General features: G+C 40.1%; 1 protein-coding gene across 2 annotated transcripts in view; it reads left to right on the top strand.

Annotated features, from left to right (window-relative positions):
* Positions 1-4,748: 4,748 nt before the first annotated feature.
* The window catches only part of LIFR (LIF receptor subunit alpha), a 77,582-nt gene continuing 63,678 nt past the window's right edge, over positions 4,749-18,652 (top strand). Inside the window, exon 1 of one of the 2 annotated variants that reach the window (XM_081310351.1) lies at positions 4,749-4,889. The gene's annotated coding sequence lies outside the window, so the exon portion shown is untranslated. The remainder of the gene's footprint in view (positions 4,890-18,652) is intronic. The other variant, XM_081310352.1, reaches the window with a different exon arrangement.

Raw genomic sequence — 18,652 nt, 5'->3', positions numbered from 1 at the left:
GCTTTCCCTCCTTCTTCTCTCCAAGGAAGGTGATTTCTCCATGTTACTGGTGTTCCCCATCTCTAACCTTATGACCCAGGGACTTAGCTTTAACAGCTTGAGGCATTTTTACCTCCCAGAAGTCTAAGGAAATTGAACATCATTCTTGAAGGTGACAGTTCTCCAGACCCAGGGAGTTAACTGAATGTTAGTCTGTTGGGGGGAAAGTGCTCAGTGTTCCTCAAATCAAATGATTAAGTGAAGGCATAGAGGACTGGGTTGATGGCACATGATATTTTACAGGTTCACCAGCAATGCCTATTCACTATTGATAACCCTCTAAGGACAACTACGAAATCGGACCCAAACTACAACCCCTGCTCAGGAGCAGGAATAGATATCAACATAATATTTATGGTCGACCATGTGTCAGACACATATGCCATGCATTTTTCCAGAAGGGGCTTAAGGTGTAGTCTACAATAAAAGACACTTCCAAGAAGGGAGAAAGAAAACTATAGCAGAATTGACACAGCGAAGTTGGCACTTTTAACATCTTTTTAGAGAAGGAAACTGGGGAAACCAAAATTTGATATTACATCTGCTGCTTTACTTCAAAATGCTAGTATAAAGCAAAATTAACTATCAAGAGTCTCACTATTCATTTTTGATAATACATTTCAAAGCTATTCACCAGAAGAAAAAAAAATTAACTTCGCTTGTTGTCAAAAGAATACCCAACCTTTTATATAGAGTCCCTCTTAATTGAGACTTTTGGATATGACTCATATATTAAGGACCTTTATGACAAATTCCTCTTGGAGCCTAAGACAGGAAAGAATTTCTCCTAAATGAAACTGTCTGATTCCTTGACAATTCCCACTTGACAAGGGGATTTATGAAAATCTTCATTTCCCCTATTTCACTGCTATGAGGAAGTTTGGAGCTAAGTTTCGTCTCAAAAACTATTGTTTGTTTTAGCCAGTTTTTTCAACATTTTTTAAAAATTGTCTTTTATTATAAACCATCTTAAGTTCTTTTTGGAAGAAGGCACAGTAAAAACAAACAAAAGGCAAACAAAACGTGATCCTGCTGGGGCCATGCTTGAGTGTAATAAGTTATCAAAATATTTTACATAACACCCCTGAAATCATTTTATCTGAAAGAGAATATTCTAAACAAAAATCTGGGCAGATACTTTCTTTCATGGTGTTTATCACATTTCTTCATGTCCCTTAAATAGCTTCATTCCAAACCACTTTGAGTAAAGAACATCAAATCTAGAGAAAATTAGCTGATTGCTCTCATATGTCTTTTTGTTAGAGTGATCTAATTAAGGTTTTGAATCTTGTCCAAAACTGTGCTCTAAAATAAACCAATTTAAATTTACATTTATCAGCCAGGCTTAAAATGAAGAACAGTTTCACTCATTTCAACTATTCACTAGTGAATAACTATCCTTAATTTGTAGATTCTTACTGGTTCCAAAATTTCTTCCAGGAACACAACCTTGTCCAATTGATTGACAAGCACGGTATATCTTAGATCATTCTTCATGAGAAGGCTGTTGAAGGGCCAGGATGTTGGTAATTTATTAACAAAATCTCTATGGCCTCAAGTTTGCAGCTTTTGTGGGTGATTGATCTTTGCAAAGAAAAAAAGCCTTTTATTTATTTCCAGAATTTTCACTATAGGTGTGATTATGATTTCTGTCTCACACTATTTTAAATTTAGAAATTTCAAGTAAAATCTTATTACAAAAGGAGGAGGAGGAGAAACAATGAACAAAACAGAAAAGTAGGGAAAATAGCCAATATCTGGGAAGAAGAGCACACATCTTGGACACAAAATAATTAGCTAAGAAGCCAATTCTGCTTATCCAGCAAGTACTTACAGTTTAACATTTTGCTGCTTCATTCCCTTTCAATTCTAGCCTGTTATATAACCTTCACTTTTACTTCTAATTATGTGATTTTTTTCTCTATTTCATTAATTTATTCGACAAACATTATGGAGACCTGCTGTCTCAGGCTCTTTGTATTCCACAATATAAGCATCAAACAGAACAAATGCTTGTTCTGGTACTTATTTTGCAAACAGTAAATACTACATAAAACTTTTTTTTACAACTGCTGTATGACAATGTGAATTCAGATGGTGTCAATACATGGTATTTGAAATTGAGCTGAAATTCCCCTAAGAATCTATACTGGTTAATTTGCAATTTTATTCAATAGATAAGAAACATTTACCCTTGACAGGATAGACAACACAATCCTATCAAATGCCCTAACTGGTTTATGGTCTGGTCATAATTCAAATATTACTAAAATATATTTTAAAGCCTTTGCTTAATGGGAAACAAAATCCATTATTTTATGAAGATACAAGATCCATTATTTCTCATGAAATAGTGCATATATCACAACTCTTCAAACCAATCCTTGGTTTGGTGTGGATAGTATGGTGTTCTTAAGAAGCTGTGACCAATTTCTATGTTTCTTACCTGTAAAATGGGTCTACACTGAAGGCAGGTTTTCTGTGAAACTCATAAAACATAAGTTTCCAGGCATCTTTTCTAGGCTCCTACCTAAATCTTTAGTAATATATTCATATGGCTGTGTGCTTTTGAACATTTTAACCACTAACTGCTGAGACTGAGGTTTCTCTCCAGTGGGACTTCCCCTCTGTCATTTTCTGTTGGTTGGTGCTGGAGCAGTTTAGCATGCTATTATTTGTTCTTTTTCTTTGAGAAGACCACCCAGAGGGCACAAATTTCAAGCCCCACAAAACCTGCATCAGCTCCTAGGTGTGAGAACAGTACCTATTTCACAGGTATATTATTAAGATTAAAATAATAAATATATATAGAGAGAGAACAAGGCCACAGAAGTCAGCCTTTTGAGTAATGTGAAAAATCATGATGCAGGCCTGTTGCATGGGATGACTTTTTTTCCTTGGAAAGGGATTTTCCAACCCCAGGAAACAGGGACTGCATCATTCTTTTCTTGGGTCCTAGACACATTTTGAGTCCTTTCCTCCATTAAAAAAAAAAAATTATGTTTTAAGTTTGCATCTGTACAAGTATGTTAATATGTATTACATCACTTTCTTAAATCTAAATAATTTTTTCTTTTTATTTGAAAAGAGAATATTTTTGTGTGTTACTAAAAGGGCTATATACAGGCTTTAGGTACTGTGTTTAATGGCAAAAAAAGTTATGAGGTTCTCCAATATGAATAATGGTAAATTTCCCAAACCATGAAAGATTTAAGAATAGGGGTAAACAAAAAGCAATGTTGTACAAATAAATGGGATTTCAAATACACATTATAGAAAGCATGTTTTCCAAACAAGATCTTAAGGATAACAGGAAGCATTTCACCTTAGATGTTCAAAATATGTGCATGGATAGAGCTGGCCTTTGAGACACCAGCAGAGACCATATTTTGCTGTGAAACATATTTTCATCTAGGGAGTCTACTCTTCAATCAATGTACTTTCAGGTGTTTTGCTGCCCATTTTAGAATTACATTATCAACAAGGAAATTTATTTTAGAAAATAAGCTTCATTTTTGTAATTTACAAACTGCTTTGAAATTTCATCCAAAAACCTCTAAAACCACGTTGGCTTTGGTGCTGGTGCATCAAATAACTCACAGATGAAACAAACAAGCCGCTTCCTACTGAAGGTGTGTCCGCATTGCGCCTCTGCGTGCCAGGGCTCTATCTGGCATATTTCTGAACTTTGCAAAATTAATTGTGTTGAAGAGAACACCATCAAACGCGTCCGGCATAGAGCGTAAACATCTTCAAATCATGATTCTGCGCCACCAAACGCGCTCCAGCTAATTTCATTTGGTGCATTACTCTGGAAGAACACCGAGGCCAAGTGAAACTGCGGAAATAGGAACAATGCATGGAGGAAAAATCTCACCCATTAAGAGATCCGTTTCTTCTCCGCACAAATAAATAAGCCCACCACGCCTTGGAGGCACGACTAAATGGCTCCAGGATATTCTCAGTGCCCCCACGGGCCCTCACGGCCTAAGGGAAGCCGGCTCCAAGGAGAAGGTGACCTGAGCAGCTACTACTCGGCCTTGGGGGCAGTTTAGGTTACTTGTAAAATCTGTAATCTAAGCAGTAGTCCCTCTGCTGTACCCGCGCACGGGGGGCTAAAGTACGGCTCCACGGTTTTTCCTCAATACAATGTTTGTAGGGCACGCTGACAGCGTTTTGGGGGCTGCTGTCTTTCCCGCAGGGCCGCCGCAGCTCTGCTGGCCTTTGGTGAGGATTTGCACCAGCTCTGCGGCTCTGCGCTCCCCGGCTGTTCCGTGACCTTGCGAGGTTGGCCTCACGACCTGAGCCTCTGGAAAGGCACCACCCTCGGCGCCAAGGCCCTGCGCGCCCGCGCTGCTCCGACTCCGGGGGCACTCGCGGGCCAGCACCGGGCGCGCGCGTCACGGCCCGGGGATGGTGGCGGGGGCGCGCGGGCGGTTTCCGGCGGGGGCGCGGGCGGCGGGGCGGGGCCGGGGGCGGGGCCGGGGCCGCAGCGCCCCCCGCCGAGCGGCGTGCAGGCGCCGCCCCCGCGCGCCGCAGTCCGAGCTGAAGCCTCTCGGCCGTGACGGTGGCGGTGGCAGTGGCGGTGGCTGTTACCGTTGCCTCCTGGAGGCTCTGGTGCGGCGGCGGCTCCAGGGTTCGCAGAGGGCAGCGGGCCGCTTTCGCCCTTGGCTGCTTGGAGCAGCCCAGCTCTGAGATAGGGGAGGCGAGACGGCGGCGGCGCTGGGTAGTGCCCGGCCCCCTCCTTCGCAGCTCCAGCCCCCGGGCGGCTGCGGACTCCGGGTTGCCCCGGGGCGGCGGCCGCGGAGCAGACGGCGGGGGATGGCGAGATAGCGGCGCGGGAGCGGCGGGTGAGTGCCGGGGCCAGGGGGCCGCCGCGCGGGGCGCGGGAGTGGGAGCCGCGGAGCCAGAAGCCGAGTCCCGTGGGCGCGTCGCCGCGAGCGCCGGTCCCGGGCTGGGTGGGGAGCCGCACTCCGGGCGGCTCGGGTCCCGGGGTCTAGAACGGTCCAGGGCGAGTGACCTGCAGGAAGTCGCTGCGGGGCCCAGGGTCACACTCGAGTCCCTGTGGAGACCGGCTCCCCCGGCTCAAACTTCTGCCCCACCAAGGACAGTAAGTTCTGAGGCCAGAGGTTACCTGGGGGATGGGAAGGAGCTTTGATTTTTTTTTTTTCTTTTGGGGATGTGATCTGCCAAATGATATTTAATGCTCCTGTACCTGGACACCTCGTTAAAATAGTTCCTTCTCCTTTCTGTATTTGTAGTGCATTCGACTTACCTATTTTTTTATGTGCTTATATCAGAAGTCTCAGTACTCATTAAATCCAAAGTTAAAGTGTTGACGATCAAGTTGGGCTTAACGAAAGGTGTCATTTCTGATGTGTTGTCAGAAGGCACAAAGCTGGAATCATGAATTCAGACCCCCAGAAAACTGCACATCAGGGGTGGTCAACTTAGTCGAGGGCTTGAATAATGTGATTTTGGTTCCCACTTTCAACTACCAAAAATATGAGGTCTTTAATTTGCAATCGGGTATCTTTGTGCTCCTTTTCTATGTGTGTTTAATACAGTTAGATATTAGTATAACGTGTATTGTTATTGAGTGACGTAGATATGGAAATGACTTCTTTGCGTTTCTTTTTATGTAGTCTTTTAAGATAGTGTATCAACAGAAGTTCCAGTTTAAAGTTTGCCTTCCAATTTGTCTTCAGTTTCTTATTTAATTCCAAAAAGTATTTGCTTAGAGTCAAATTAATGTGCTTAATTAATATCATCCAGTTGGACATTCAAAATTGGTGCCAAAATTAAATTCAAAGCAAACTTCCCTTCCCCACAAGTGAAAAATAAAGCGTTTTTTTGGGGGGCAAATGATGCTTGCCCCTCCCCTTAAGTGATGATACTGCCAAAAATCTGAAATCATATTTCACTAATATCAGAAGGTTCCTTGTCTAAACCTGGCAGAGGAAAGGAAACCTAAGTATAGTCTGTGCTTTTAAAAATCTGAGAATGTCCTCCTACTTGTTTCTTATGCTGACTTTCTGTTTTATAGACAGGTGGAAACTGTTTATTTGGAGGCCTCATTAGGTAATTACAAACCAATTTAAATATTATGTAAGTTTTCAAGATGAACTGAGCAGCTATTTCCTCTCCAAGAATTGAATTGAGGTGTATTTGCTTTGTAATAGGTAAGATCACAAGTGCACCTCACAGTATACCTCTTTCCCACCATCTCCCACAGCACCCAGTTGTCCTTCCCAGGAACCAGGGTTACTGGCTCCTTGTGTCTTTCTTTCCAGACACAGCCTAATGTTCTCATAAAAATCTTGTATGTGTATTTATTTTTGTCTTTGTACAAATGAGGACACATTGAATATTCATTTCTGCACCAGCTCCTTTCCCCCTAGTGCTAAATCATGTTAGTCTCTATCAGTACCTAAGGGAGCCGTCTCATTCTTTCACAGCTGCTGAATAAGCCATTAAGTATGAACCATAATTTATTTACCCTCTTCTTTATTGACATTTGTGTGTATATTGTTTCTAATATTCTGCTGTAAAGTTATTGTAAAGCATTAGTTTTTGAGGTTCTTAAGTGGATTTCCGTTACTCCCAAGACCCAAAGGCAGTAGTAACTTGCTTCTTTACATCACATACCAGGACATTAAATGCTCTCTCTTTCCCCATTGTACACCATTTTTTAAAAAATTTATAGATGGGCAGAATACTTTTATTTTATTTTATTTTATTTTATTTTATTTTATTTTATTTTATTTTATGTGGTGCTGAGGATCCAACCTAGTGCCTTACATATGCTAGGCAAGTGCTCTGCCACTTAGCTACAGCCCCAACTCACACCATTTGTTTTTATACCTCTGAAGTGATCTGTAAGGATCCTTAGCATATTTGCTACGAAGTGTGAGCCATAATGGTCATTCCCCTAATAACAGCTTAGTTCTTTGAATAAAAGGAAGGAACAAATATATAATTTTAAGAATAAACTGTAAAGAAAAATTCTTACCAATTTAAATATTTTTGAACAGATAGAGAAGGCTCATAGTTCTGATTAAATTTAGAAGATGAGGACAGTTTTGTGTTTCATAGAGTTAGTTTGCCATTTGGCACTAAAAATCCCACCCTTCTGTAGATGATTACCAATATCCATATGTTAATGTTGTTAATAAAATGGTTACAAACTTTATAGTTTGGGGTGGGCTGTTAGTAACTCTTGAGGAGAAGGATGCTTTAAAAATATTTGGCTTTGTTCTTGTTCTTAAAATAAAAATTGAGGTCTCTTAGAGTGCTTTGGAAACAATGAATTGTAGAAGTAATGCTAATACTAAAAATTAGCCTAATGCATTATAAAGTTTGACACTTGTCAATATGAGCTTTAGTATTTTCATTATGCATTTATTTATTTATGTTTTGAGGGTTATAAGCTATGATCTTTTGAAAAACTGATTTCTTTAAAAAAACTGACCCAGTCTTTTAGCATTTAAGGTGTTTTTTTCCTTTGTTATTTGGTTCCTGTCATTGTGCTTATGCTGTCTATATTTGTTCTTCTTAAGTAAATATTTATCAGACATCTGTTAATATTCCAGGCACCTTTCTAGGGACTAAGATATAGTGGTGCGTGGGGCAGACAGACCTGACTGTGAGGTCACATCTGAGTTGGGAAGATGGACAAAAGGCAAAGGAACAATAAAGGAGATAATGTCAGAAAGTGATAAGTACTGGGAAATTAAGCAAATAGGGCTGCTGTGGTGGAGGGGCAGGGTGGAGACTGGTGGCTTAGATTCAGTGGCTAGAGAATCTTCTTTAGGGTGGAAAGGTTCAAGCTGAGAGTTGGTTGAGGAGGAAGAAGCTGGAAGAAGGGTGGCTCAGGCAAATGGAACAGCAAAGGCAAGGGCCCTTGCATGCTTGAGAGACAGAGGGGTCACTGCTGTAGGGAAGCTTCCAGGAGTGTGCTGGGATGGGTGCGCCATGTATTGTGTAGGTCAAGAAATGTCTACATGAGTGGAAGAGAAATGAGGATGGTGGAGTTGCTCCATGGGCTGGGTACTCCAGAGGGGTTGGCACAGATCTGCAGCGTGAGGCACCACCTTATTCACAGAGTGGGCTGTGGCTGATAGTTAAAAAATAAATAATTGATCTAAGAAATAATCTTGCCTGATGTTGATCAAAGTACTTAGATTCTAGAGTCTTTTATGTGAATTTTCCAGCATGGCCCTGGCCCTTAACTTTACTAAATCTGCTCCACTGTTAACATACTCATATTGTTGCTTTAAGTCAGTTGCATGCCATTGTTCTATAAAATTTAAGTATGAAACCCTTAAAACACACTTTTCCAATAAATTGCAGTGATTCCTGAGAAATTTAGCATTTTATTTTTATTTCTGTGGAATAGCCATTTACTTAAAGTTTCCTTTTTAGCATATTGAATGCTTCAATTCTTTAGGACAGAGGACAGACTAATGAGTGGATAAAACATACATACTTATGCAGGTACTTTTATTCTCACAGGAGGAATGTGTATGTGCTCTATTTTAGGAAATATCAGGAACTTATGGTATTTCCTCTTCCTAACTTCTGTTTGTTGTTCTAAATATATGTTCCTTTATATTAATTGAACGCCTGGGAAATGAGTTTTATGCCAAGCAATTGTTGTAGGTGTCTAATAAGAATATCATGACTGACTGTGAGCTCCTGTGAATATTAGGAGTTTAAATTTGTTAATTTTAGAATAAGAGCTTATAAATGTGTTAATTTTGTATTCTACTTGGTTGATAGCTGCACATAGTAAGTTGTTTCCAGGTAGGATAATTTTATCTAATCGTATCTTCCAACTTTTTCTCTCAATTCTGTGAAAATTCTGTGTAAAGCATAGATTTTTTTTTTTAAAACTCTTCAATCTTAAGCCAAGTAGCCTTTGTCCTTTGTCCTGACACTTGGAGTAAAAGCTCTTCAGGCAAACAACCGAAGCACAGCACTGTTGTGTTGAATTTAGAGGCTTAGAAACATGAGTTAAAGTGCTTCTACCAACTCTTTTATATTTCCTCTTATGAACTGTAGAGATTCAGGAATTCCAAATTTGTTTTATATTGCCTAAAATGATACACATACATTCTTCTAGTAATATGTTGCTGCTGATGTTGTTCAAATGAGCAAAGCTCATTTTTATTAACTACTGTTTTATGGTTTGATGTGGGAAGTGGAAGAAGAACTTCTGGTGGGTGATTTTTTTCATGTACTTTTGCACAGAGGTGATAAAATCTTAGCTGCTACTTATTCTTCTGGCTGATGAGGCACACACAGAGAGCACACACATGGAATTGACATGTGTGCCTAGATTTGAGAACTCTTAATGTATTGTAAGTGGCAGTATCCTGAAGGGCCACTAGGAGGCAATATCATTTCCTAAAGGTGTGTATGGCATGGGTGCTTTGAGATACTGAGACCCTTGCTATGCCTTTCTCTAACCACTCCCCAGAGCAGCTTCTCTAAGGAGTCCCTGAATCCCAGGACAATTGAAATGGTGGTAGCAGGAATGTCTGGTGGAAAATAACCTGTGGTGACAGAAGCAGTGCTTCCCATTTCTAATATTAGAAATGCCAACAGGGCTGTGACTTGTGGACATTCTGTGTGTGCTTGTTAAGTTGGGGGTGGGAGTAAGTTGGAGTGAGGTGAGAATGGCCACCAGGACTTCAGTGCTACAGCTCCTGGAGGCAGCCACTGTAAACTAAGGCATAAGGACTGGGTGCCAGATGTTTGCATGCAGCAGGCTTGGAGAACATGGGCCTGCCATGCTTTATGCCTTTGTGTTTGTAGTACAGTACAAAAATGAAGGAGGTGAGGGGCAGAGGCTGTGGCTAGTGGTAAAGCTCTTGCCTGGCATGTGTGAGGCACTGGGTTCAATTCTCAGCACCACATAGAAATAAATAAATTTCTATCAACAACTATAAAAAAAAAGAAAAAAATGAAGGAGGTGAGAATATTTGAGAAACCTCTCCAAAGAAACAAAGTTGGAAGCATCAATTATCTAATTGGACCTTTATTCTGTTTATTTCTTGAAGGTGCCTGGCTCATCAGAGTTTTACTGCTCATGTAAAATTGTTTTTTTGGGGAGAACCTTATTCTGATTTTATGGAAGAAAACAAAACTCAGATAATAGAAAAGTTAAGCATTCAAATTAACCCAAGGAAAGTATAGAATATGAGAAGCCAGAGGAAGACAGAACATCTAGTTACTTCTTAAGTTCACAGATAAAGAAACTAAGACCAAGAGGCATCATAATATGCCCAGAAACCTAGTAGTTGCTGACTGGCATCATAACCATGGTTTGCTGAATCTTAACTGCAGGGTTCTAAGTGCCCCTCTAGAGCAACACCATTGAGGGTTCACTACTGTTTCCCCAGCATTTGGACAGTGCCCAACACACAGCAGGAACCAGATATTTGTTGAATAAATGAATATCTAAAATAATTTTGAGAATTTCAGGTTGTCACATTAACTGTGAGATAATGCTTGTAAAATTTGAAAGACTACAGAATTTCATGTTAAAAAAAAAGTAGGGTGTGTTGCTATTAAAACCCAAACTTTTAAGCATAATATTAGCCAGGTAGGCAAACATAGGTTTCACTTATTAGCTTGGCACCTTTTGAAGTATTATTTCACTAGATTGTTCTAGTTAAGTCTGCTGGTGCCTTGTAATTAAATATTTATGTCCTCCATTTGAAAATGTATAAACTATAAAATCAAACACTGGTTGCCTGAATTGTTTGCTGTTTTCTTAGATGTGCTTTATCAGTGGTTTCACTATTTTTAAAATTGATGTCCATATAGGGATGTGGTTGTTTAAAAACAAATCTAGCTGACCCTGGAGGGGGTATGGAAATTGTCACTTTCAAATGCTGCTGGTGGGTGTTTCAGTTGTAACTTTCCAGGAGGGCAATTTTGTGTTACTCATCAAAAGCCTCAAAAATGTGCCCTGTCCCTTAGTCAGGCATTTCCACCACTAGGAATTTAAACTAAGGGGGGAGGGTAACCATGTGTGCAGAGAACAGCGTATCATGGTGGTTCTTGCCTGCATAGTGTGTGTGCAACATACTTCTAATGGGAGCTTTTTCTTTCCCACAGTGATTCTTAACTTGTGGGGATATATCGAAATCTGGAGGGGTGCTCTTTAAGTTTGGAAAACACTTGCCTCCAGATGCTGGTGGCCTCCACAAAAATGCATATAACAAAATCCTCTCTGATTTGCAAAAATAATTTTTTGTAACTTTGTTATAATCTAGAAGCAACTAAATTGCTCCATAATAGGGAGATCCATTAAGTGAATTGTGGTGTACAAGGGTAATGGAATACTCTTTGTGATGCAGGGAGTATTTAGTGATGTGGAAAGATACTCAGAGTTTGCAGACTGGAAAAGCAGATTGCAAATCAGCAAGTTAAGTTGATCTAACCTTTTTGTAGTTGTTTTTTACATACGATATAGAAAAATTCCAGGAAAATTACATGCCAAATGTTTGGTGAGGTTATTTCTCTGTGTTAAAATTATAGCTGGCTGTTAATTCTTTGTACTTTCCTTAACGTCCAGTAGATGAAGCACACCATGAAGTAAAAGGACTAGGATCGGATCCCATTTCCCATTTGCTGTTTGAACTTGGGCAACTTCTCTGTTTCCTTCTCTGTAACATGGGAATGATGGTCCCAGCTCCCGGTATCTGTAGGGTAGTTAAGTGTTTGAAAAATGATGCCTATTTTCACTGGCTTGATATGATAACTAAAACCTGTATTATATTCCTAGTAATATAGGATTTATAAGCAGAATGATTTTTTTTCAAGTTATATCAAACAATCGTGAAAAGCATTTTAGGGCATTCTGACAGAATATTTCATTGCTTTAGGCTACTTGGAACTATTTTGTTGTTATTTATTTTAAAAATGAAATGTTTTGGGGTTGCAGATATATTTGATTGTGAGTTGAATATATTATTTTCTTCCTGAGTGGTCTTGAATAATCCTGTGTAAGTGCTTGAAGGTCGAGGTTCGATTTTCCTTTCCTTTTATGGGAACAACAGGTGATTTACTCAGTCACTATTGAATGTCTTTGCTTTTCCAGGCACTGGGTAGGCATGCCTCTGCCCTCTGAGTGACATATGGGAAATGACCAGTACAGTTCAGATCCAGGAGGCCCAGTCAATAAATGGTGGTTACCACAGTTAACAACCAAGTAATCCTCATTTCCTCTCTTGAAATTGTAAACAAAATCTTGTTCTGATGTTACTTTTCAGTGAACACAAACACTGCCTCCTACTTATTGAACCAATCATATGAGCAACAGCTAGATTATTTCACCTTGTTGACATTTACGGATGATTTAGTGATGACTTACATTAAACATGTGTGAAAATGTCCTAGGTTAATAGTCTTAAAATTGCTACTATATCTTCTGTGAAGGACAGTCTTTCCTGACCTCAAGTAAGACTTCATGCCTTTTTTTAGATTATTTTATGTTAAATTAGTGAGAATGGGTTCCTCCTAATAAATCTGTGATGCATGGAATTCACAGACTACCGAAGAAATCCCAGCACATGATCTTACTGAGAGACAAAGGCAGTAAAGCATATATTAAAATTATGTTTGCATTTGCCAAGATATAAAACTACATTAGTTCTGCAATTCTATGTTCAGGCAAATTTTTTAAAGTTGGCAACAATTGTAAATGGCATATACTTTGTATATTTGTCATATGTACATATACAAGTTTAATGATTAAAAAGTAAAACCTTAATAATCATGAAAGATACCTCGTGGAACATTTGTGACAAATACATTTTGTGCTTTATTTCCTCATCCGGCTAATAAAAGAAGGTGGAAAAGTCATGGAAGGTTAAGTCTCATCACAGGTTGGGGCCCACCAGCAAGGTCAACATTCGATTCGATTCTTATTCTATGTCACATTTTCTGTCTGTATCATCACTTTCCATGGCCCATTTACTCCCCCTCCCCCGACTGGAACCAGCAGTTAGCTGTCTTTTGGGGGGATGGGTCCCTGTCATGAAGAAGCACTGTTTCTTCCCAGTGAGCTGCACTGAGTATGCCATAGTAGGTGAGAGCAGCTGTGAGACATGCAGACAGGGACCTGTGGGCTGCACAGAACTTAGCCAGCTCACCCTTTCCCCAAGGCCAGCCTCAGTCAAATTACAGATGACTCTGTTTTGGAACTTTTCAGCTCACTTAAGAATAGTCAAAAGCTGTGACTGCTGCTCTCATGCATGCCATGAGCTTGCTGCTGGGATGAAAAACTCAGATGCTTACAGGGGCAGAGGAGGTCATTTAACTGCTGTAGTGGGTCTGACCTGCCTTCTGTCTTATGCTTTTGACAGAAACCATCAAAAATATTTCACTTTTTTTTTTTTTTTGGTAACTTTTCAACAAGATAGATAACAGTGACACTCTAGATGGTAAATGGAAATGGAAACTTATCTCTGTTTGGGGACTGCCATAGTTTGGAGGCTGAATGTCCCCCAAGGCCCATGTGTGACAGGCTTAGTCACTAAGGTGGTAGAACCCTTAAGAGGGGCCTAGTGAGAGGTCTTTAGGTCCCTGAGGATGTGCCTTGAAGGGGGCTGTGGGATCTGGCGCGCGTGGGCCCATGATGGTTTGCTACCTTGCCACAGGCCCAGAATAAAGGGGTAAAATGATGAGAGACTGGAACTTCCAAAACTGTGAGCCACCAGAAGGCTTTTCTCTTTATAAGTTGATTATCTCAAGGAATTTGTCATAGTAAATTGAAAGCTGACTAACACAAGGCCCAGTAAGGAAAGGTGAGAGAAGTGGACAGCTCTAGGGCAGTGCAATAATAGTTGGTTGCTGCCATGTGGGATGTGGGACAGGTATTTGTAGAGCTTCTGGATTTTGAATTTTAACTGTTCAGTTTTGGAATAGGCAGATAATTCAACTTTTTGTTTTGTTTTGTTTTGTTTTAAACATGTTTCAAGTAGAACATATTTCAAGTGAAACATCTAAATGCATGGGTCTCAAAATTATGAGTTTTAAACTATGATAACATTTCCGTGCCCATATTCTCCCTCATATTTTTTTCATGGCCAAGGAAGGTCACACTGGATAATCAATTTTGTTCTCCATTTTGTCATTTAACATTTTATGAAATGTTTTCCCAGGTTACTAAAAATTCTTTAGCATGTCTATGTAATATTGATGTGTATGTAATATTCCATTTATGAATGAACCATAATTTGATCATTTACATTGTTTTCAACTTTTTAAATTTGTAATTATAAAACCACAGTTTTTGGAAGTCTTTGGGCACAAATCTCCCCCCCTTCAATATATTAGTCAGCTTTTCATCAGTATAATGAAATACCTCACACAGGTTATTTATGAAGACGAGGTTTATTTAACTTATAGTTCTGAATGTTTGGGTTCATAGTGTTGGCACAGGCTCAGTTCTGGTGAGGTCCCCCTCTTTCTCTGTCATTTTCACACCTGGGGCCTCCATCCCTGGCTCTCCCCATGGCAGTCCTACTTCTCATTGAGTCCGAGTGCGCACTCACTTCCTCAGAAAGGCCTCTCCCCATCACCCCAGGAAGGAGGACTGTCCCTGCCTGCCTCCCCTGAGTCCCACAGTACCTCCCACACAGTCCTCACAAATTACAGTGGAGATGTGTGTATGTGGAAGAGCTTCTATCACCAGACAGGCTTGGAGAGACAGATTGGGATTCCCACAATTCCTTTAGAGGTCATGCTCCCAATGACCCAGTGACCTTCCTGTAGGCAAACCTGATTGTTAAAGGTTCCACCTACTGGTACCACCACCTTGGGGACCCAGTCTCCCCTCCAGTGGACCTTTGGGGAGCACAAGTAAACCATATCCAAACTATAGCATCCCAGTAAGTTTCAGATTTTTACCTTAAAATTGGTTTCCTGAGTCATAAAATTAAATAGATAGTTTGTATCATTTTGTTCCACGTTTATTTGAGTAAGAGGAAACAAAATATTGGTTTGTTTTATTAGCTGTTATTTGTTGCTTTGTGAATTATTTGTTTTCATACTGGCTTATTATATTTTTAAAAGTAGAAATGTTGTTTTAAAAATTATAAAGGTAAAAATGCTAATTTTATAAAAATTAAGAGAGTTCATAGAATATTAGTAAAAAGTTTTAAAAATTTAGTTTCAGCACTCAGGTAACTCCATATAACTTTTTTTTATTCTTTTAGATTATTTTTATGCATATGTATATCTATCTTTAATATAAATACCTTCAAATATATGAAACCATAAGTTCAGTTACATACATAGTTTGTATAACATGATTTAAAACCATGAAGATGATCATATTGTCTGATACATAATTCTTCATTATATTCCATTTATAAATACATCCATTATTCATCTTATTCAACAAGTGTTTCCTGCGCACTCTTTGTGTGCCAGGCAGGTTTTCTAATTGCTGGGGGCTATGGTGCCAACTGAGGAAGGGGGTCTTTGCTTACCTGCTAGCTGGGGAGGATGGATGGCACACAAGGAATCACATGCAGAGCTGCCTGCAGACACTAGGAGTGCCCTGAAGGACGCTGTGGCAAAGGGTGAGGACTGTGTGGGAGGTACTGTGGGACTCAGGGGAGGCAGGCAGGGGACAGTCCTCCTTCCTGGGGTGATGGGGAGAGGCCTTTCTGAGGAAGTGAGTGCACACTCGGACTCAATGAGAAGTAGGACTGCCATGGGGAGAGCCGGGGATAGAGGCCCCAGGTGTGAAAATGACAAATACAGATGCCCTGAAGCCAGGGGGTGACCAGGCCTGGTGTGTGAGGAATGGAGGGGGCTGCAGTGGCCGGAAGCCTGGGAGGGAAGGAGAGAGGCCATGCAGAAAGGAAGGCAGGGCCTGCCTTGTTCAGGGAGAGGGTGGAGAACAGGTTCAGTGTACTGTAAATCAAGAATATGTTTGGGTATAAATAAAGTGAGACTTGCGGTGAGAAATTCTGTGTACATCTGAGAGAAGGCTGGCAGAAAGTTGTATGTACGTCTGGGGAGAATTTGGGATAAACTTCATCTTCAGTACCTGTAGATTTCATTTAAATTAATTAACATGGTCGTTTGAGAAATTATCAAGAGTACAGGAAGATGTGGGCTAGAATGCATGTGGAGGTATCATTTTCTCAAGCCCAAAGTGATGGACATGCAGGTTATTTCTTTTCATTTATGTTGTGGATTGTATTTCATGAACATCTTTGTGCTCTTGATGTTATCTCCTGAGAAATATTTCCTAGAAATGGCTTATAAATTGCATGTGAAATTCTTGGCTCTGAACCTAGCACACAGGGAGCTCGATAAACATTTGCAGTCTTGGTTATCATCATCATTATTGTTGTTACTATGTCACAGACTTTTGATTAGCAAGACCCCGGAGTCTCAATTGCAAGCCTGGGTGCAAATTCTGTTTTTGCTTCTACCAGCCATGGACAAGTCACATAATTCCTCTGTTTCCTCATGTGTGATAGTGAAAGACAACAGTCCTCTTGAAGAGCAATCTGCCCCCATGGAGCAGGTGGTGGTGTCACTTTACACAAATGCAGATTGGGTTTCTGGACATCCACAGTCTCCTGAGCTTTGTTCTTATTACCCTTTTCCAGTTTGTAGTGGAAATAGGGTTTCCCATAGTTTTCATGGCCATTGCCCATTGATCTTTTTTAGTATGTGAATCACAATATTTTTATTTCTATTAAAGGTATCCATCTTGCTTAAGCACCTTTTTTTGGGGGGGGGATTTGCTTATGTGTATGTACTAAGTACATTGACACTTTTTCTCAAGGGCAGAGATCTTCATTGTGCTCTGTTTAGAGAGAAAGATGGTTATGCATGGCATTTAATAGCAGAAGGATATACATTAGACTACAAGGATACTATAGCAAGTTGTTTCAGGAGGGATGCGCTAAGCGTTTTGTTTTTTGTTTTTTTCCAGCAATACAGATGGAATCCAGGGATGCTCTACCACATAACTTTGTTCTCAGCCCTTTTTATTTTTTATTTTTGGGACAGGGTCTTGCTAAGTTGCTGAGGCTGAGCTTGAATTTGCAGTACTCCTGCCTCAGCCTTCTGTGGGAGCTGAGATTACAGGTGAATCCCATTATGCAAGGCTGTGACTGAGCTTTGAAGAGCAAGTTAATATGTTGATATTTATGAAAGGGACAAAGAAGAATGGAATGGGAAGGACGTAAGGATAGAGGAATGACCTCAAGGTGACAGATCCTAGCTTGTAGGTGAGACTCAAACCCAGGGACAGTTGGGGGAGGTGGGAGGAGATGGGATGAGCATTTAGGCTGGCATGAAACAGTGAAGAACCTTATGACATATTCAAGTTGGGACCTTTTTCTGAAGGCCAAGGAGAGTTGTGGAAGATTTTGGATGTGTGAATTTGACATTTTTGCAGTGGGAGTGTTTGGCATCCCAAGTCCAGTTGGGATCATTGCAGTAAGTTCAGGCTGAGGTAAGAGGGCCAGCCAGGCTTGAGTCTGGAAGCTTGTCCTCTGTCCCTAGTAAAGTCCAGGCAGTGGCACAGACAGTGGTTATGACCAAAAGTGCCCTTCATGCTCATTTCACTGTCCTTTCTGTGAAGTTTTTTGATTAAATTTGAATAGTGAGAAAGCATTCAGTGTATTTAAAGTTGTCAAACACAGATTCATTGCCCTTATGTTCAAGTCACTAAAAGTTCAAATGGTCCTAAGTGTGGGTGGTGGTGTAAATAGGGAGTAGCTTGTTCTCTTGGAGAGATGGGATGAGAATACTTGGAGTAAGATTTATATTAAAGCAAGAATATATAAAGATCTGGGCCATAGTGAACCAATAGTAATGATTGTATTTCATATACATCTTAATGTTAGATTATCTATTATTTTTTTCAGACTAAAAAATGAATCCTCCAATTTAATACAACTAGAAGACAGGATTTTAGATACTTTTTTTTTTTTTTTTAAAGAGAGAGTGAGAGGAGAGGGAGAGAGAGAGAGAGAGAGAGAGAGAGAGAGAGAGAGAGAGAGAGAGAGAATTTTTAATATTTATTTTTTAGCTCTCAGCAGACACAACATCTTTGTTGGTGTGTGGTGCTGAGGATCGAACCCGGGCCGCACGCATGCCAGGCGAGCGCGCTACAGCTTGAGCCACATCCCCAGCCCCTTAGATACTATTTATCTGATAAAGTGAGGAGACAAAATGAGTTGTCTCTCTTCTTATTTGGTGACCACGTGACAATTCTGGCCCATTTTATCAACTTCTTTTGATTATTTCCTACATGTTCCTGCTGTACTATCTCCTCCAGTCTGTATTTATCCATTTTCTGTTACCATTGTCATCATTTTATTTTGTCCCAGCCCTCTTATTTTGGACCCTATAATTACCTCTGCTAAATTTATTTTATTGAGTTAACTTATTGGATGAATTTGCTAGGGTCTTCATTATTACATATGGCATATTTGCTGTTTTGCACATTTACTTTTCATCCACAGATTTGTTGAATACGATTTCTTTATCTTCATCTAGGACATTAATGAAAATGTTAAGAACAACAGAGCTGTGTCACATCTATCTCTGTCACTTTTGTCCT

The sequence above is a fragment of the Spermophilus citellus genome, assembly GCF_964194105.1.
Source record: "Spermophilus citellus genome assembly, chromosome: 1".
In the NCBI taxonomy this organism is placed as follows: domain Eukaryota; kingdom Metazoa; phylum Chordata; class Mammalia; order Rodentia; family Sciuridae; genus Spermophilus; species Spermophilus citellus.
This window is presented reverse-complemented; position numbering and strand designations above follow the sequence as displayed.